We start from the raw sequence: 4,660 nt of genomic DNA, 5'->3' as shown, positions 1-4,660 counted from the left end.
ACTTACATTTTAATTTTCTTTGACTTTATCTATTTTTTAATTCTTTTCACCTGCCTTTCTTTATGAAGTAGCGAGGCGGTTTCTATTTAGATAATGAATTTTTATAAAAGTTCTTGACGACAGAATAACCGTATTGCTGTTTTATATTAACTGTATCATTTCGGAATTCATTCTTTACATAGTTGTTCATTTACTTTAGGGAACACGCGAAAAATTATACTTTTTCCTTTTGTTTTTGTATCAGAATTTTTGCAAGTTGCAATTGCGCAAACTGGCATTTCGATAACAGTTTTAAATTCTTTTAAATTCACTGCAAAAACTGAGGAAAGCCATTAAAGAAAATAACAAATGTCTTAGAATATCTCTCAAAAAGAAATGATCCAATATTAGTTAGAGCTAGTAAGGCCAAACGCTCCGTTCTTGAAGTAAAAGTGCGAGCTTTGCGCCAAAGTGACGTCACTAGAGTGACGTCGGAGGATTGGCGCAGCGAGAGATACTTCAAAGGAGTGAACCAGCCCTTCTATTCTCTTTAGCCCTGGTACAACGTTAGCTGCCTCTTAGAGAAAAATCACTCAAGGTAAAAGAATACTCATCAGGCTCTATAACTCTCAAAATAAACACGCATGGAGTTGGCCTACTATAATACATATAAAGCCTTGATGTATTATTTATCTTAATAGTAAGCAAAATGAAAACAGCTGGATTAAGATATATCCTTGTAATAATTTTTTTGTCTATTGAACTAATTTCTTCATCATGAATATGAAACAGAAGCATTAGAATAAATAATTTAGTTCTCACAGTTTATCTGTAAAGTAAAATTCTCAACTTCTTTTTTTTTTTAAGTATCAGTATCTTCAGATGCTTTAAAAATATAAACTCAGTTTCTTTTTATCATTTCATATAAAGTGAAAAAAAAATCATATAATATAGATTTTTTATAAACTAGGAAGTCTTATTTACGTCATTCACCATCCGCCACCGCCATGAGTATTTTGCAGTCATTTTTGTTTCTTGAGCATTAACAGGATATTCATCAATTAAAAGAAAGAAACTTTTATTGACCCTAAGAACCTTTTATATTGTTTTTCACCAAAGATATTATTTAGCGATAGTGCAAAAAGCTAATTCCTAGGTTTCTGTGCAGATTAAATACTTATTTTGTAATAATTATTTTTGTTGACTGGACGCAGTTTAGTATAAAAAAGGTAAATATAGCTTATTTTCTGTTAAACAATTGTAAAGCAGTTATTAATATGCAGTAACACGTAAAATTTTGGCTAATAAGGCCGAATATGTTCTAAAAAGTAGAAAAATATATTCTGAGATATTATTCTTAAAAGTAAAGTCATGAAACACAGAAATAACTACTAATAAATTATACATAAGTCTAAATTATAGTAATGATAATTTTATTTTTAAAATTAAGATAAAAATAACGGCATTAAATAAAGAAGAATTAGTTTACAATAAACTTACATTTTTATTTTTCGGAAAAAAAGTTTTGTTCTATTTCGAAAAATACTCGACATAACATGGTTTTAAGAAGTAGAAGAAACTGTTTGACATAGGAATTAACATTAAGTTCTATCTACCAATAAGTATTTGGACACCTATGCAAATGACTATATTTGCGGTCCTGAGAAACGTCACGCCCTCCTGGTATGGATTGAGACCCTTATTGGTCCCCATTCATGGTAAGCTACACCGATGCCTACTGCACTATTTTGGATGACAATGTGCTTCCTATGTTGTGGCAGTTTTACGGGGGGGGGGAACCGTTACTTCCAGGATGCAATGCCAGCTGTCATGTTGCGAGGGTCACCAAGGCTTGGTATGGTGCCAATTGGGGTTAATCGAATGGACTGGCCTGCTCAGAGCCCAGACCTGAACCCTATCGAGAGGCAAGAAATCACTGAGGCAAGAAATTAGATACTTTTTGAACTATTTATTACTCACATGTACGGCAGAATTCGAAGAAAAAGTGATATATTTGTATGCAAACCCAAGAAAAATCATTTTAATATTTGAATAAATTTGTTATTCAGGAGCAAAGCATAAAGCTAATATGTAAAAAGAACGATTTAGAGCTGAGAAGCAATAANTGGTGTACTACCCGTCCAAAATGGGTGAAGGAACTTACATGTCTTCTCCAAGCCGAGTGGAAGAAAATACCACTTGCCAGCTCACAAGGACTTGTGGAAAGTATGCCCCAGAGGGTTCACGCTGTAATTGCCAAGGATCTACTATTGATTATGAATAAACGTAGTTTTTCTTTTCAATCACACGTGTCCAAATACATATTGGTAGATAGTGTATATGTGTGTGTGTGTTTGTTTTCCCTAAGCGTTTTTAGAAGGGCGGTCTGCCCTGTCTTTCCTTTGATGTGCCTACTTTGCCGTTTTTATAAAAAACTAGCTGTACCCTGCGTGCGTTGCAACGCTTTCAATTTGAATTTGAATTTTGTATTTAAGTATGTAAATGACATTTGCGATTATGATTTGAAATGCAAATTTTATTTAATGGTGAAAAAAAGCAGTTAATTCTCTAGGATATCATTAGTGCATTTTCAAACAGACATGTATGGTGATGCACACGGAGCATGAAACATATTTTGGACAATGATCTGAAATAAGACTGGATCTATGGTGACATCAAGAATTTCTGCTGATATCTGNATTTTTCATAGTGCGCAAAAAATTATGGCGTATTTGACATTAGAATTAATATAACATTTAAATCTGAACTCACGAACAAAAACCACTTAAGTTACTAAACTGTGACATCATCAAAATGCTTTTTCCAAAGTTTCTTTTCTCCCTACTCACAACAGAGCCCTCTAGTAACATTAAAAGGAAACATTTTGTCCACAATTTTTACGATTATATTAATAAATCAAAAAATTCCAAATTGGATATTTTTCATTTGTATTATTTCAACACTAATTATTAATAAGTTTGTGCGAAATTTTGTCAATGCTTATAAAGCCGTGTTTCTACAAGCCTATCTGTGTGTATAACTTTAAATAAATATATATTTTCATGAAGACGAAACGTGATTAACCTACTTCCCGTTACTTAATATGCTTGTGCCTGAAAGTGCTTTTGCTAGTGCTTGAAAGCTTTTGGCCCTAAGTCCTGTAACCGTGTAGCTTACTGTGCTGATTACCATTATGAAATAATGATTTTTACAGAAACCTTCCTCGTGCTTTGAACTATCTGTATGCCAAGTTTCATAGCTTTCTGTCGGATGGTTTAGGAGTCTATAGAGGACAGACAAACAGACAGACACACATTCACTTTTATATATATAGATAAGCCGCCATCTGTTAAAAACACTGCCTTTTTATTCTTATTCTATCTTAAAAAATTAATTCACTGTTTAATTAAATAATAACTACTCACTAGTGAAATTATTTGTGTTTATAGTTTTAATTCTGATTATACTATTACAAAAACGTATTTATTTAGTTAAGATTAATCTCAACTGGTTAAATTTTTAAAAGTTTCTCTTATTTTTTTAAAGGTGGGTGATATTAATGGATTTTTTAAATAAGTACCTTTAAAAAAATTTATATATATATATACAATATATAATTGTATAAATATATAATTGTATAAATATATATTAATTGTTTAAACAATTCATATTCTACACATTATAATGTATATATACATTAAAAGAACCATAAAATATGTTTAAGAAAAATTCCATGCTAACAAATTAAATTAAACTTTGAATAAATAAAATCTGTTTTACAGTGTCATGAGTCTTTTCTTTGACACAACATTCGACATTAGCTTCAAAGAGATTAGCCTAACTAATTGTCGATAACTTCATTGAATTCTTTCTCCAAGAGTGCTCATAATTTTATTTTCCTTTATTTCATCAAAAACCTAAGGTATACAAAAGTAAGATTTAAAAAAATTTCAAAGAATAAAGCTATTAAACTTAAAGAAATAAAGTAAACTGTAAAATATATTTTGAAGCAAATATTTCTCCATTATATCGAAAATTTTCACAAACATTCATTAAATATTCTATAAAATTTTTTTTCTTTCTTTGAAAATCACTGAGGCAGGAAATTAGATACTTTTTAAACTATTTATTACTCACTTGTACGACAGAATTTGAAGAAAAAGTGATATATTTGTATGCAAACCCAAGAAAAATCATTTTAATATTTGAATAAATTTGTTATTCAGGAGCAAAGCATAAAGCTAATATTTAAAAATAACTATTTAAATCTGAGAAGTATATAATAAATTGGCACCTACAGTCACAAGCCACTATAGTTGCCAAAGTAGAATATATGCAATTAAATTATATATGGGCGTATAGGCCTGCATGAAGCCCAGTACCCTACAGGGGAGATAAACTTTAGAACCAGCTGCACAACAATCCAATTTAAATTGTTGAAATTCATCTAAATCTCTGACAGATTGAGAAATAATTTCTGATTGAAATGCTGCAAAAATAGCGCGACCACGCAAACCACGTGGATTTATTCGTTGTTGATTCAAAGTGCGTTAATTATTATCTTTTTGTTATTATTTATTTGAATAGGGATATTTTGATGGTTTTTAACCTTAAGGACCTATTATCTGGACAAACCTATTTTTCGGACTTATCAAAGTCCCGTCGATTCCGGATATGGGAC

This window comes from Parasteatoda tepidariorum, chromosome 6 (assembly GCF_043381705.1).
Source record: "Parasteatoda tepidariorum isolate YZ-2023 chromosome 6, CAS_Ptep_4.0, whole genome shotgun sequence".
Lineage (NCBI taxonomy): Eukaryota > Metazoa > Arthropoda > Arachnida > Araneae > Theridiidae > Parasteatoda > Parasteatoda tepidariorum.
This window is presented reverse-complemented; position numbering follows the sequence as displayed.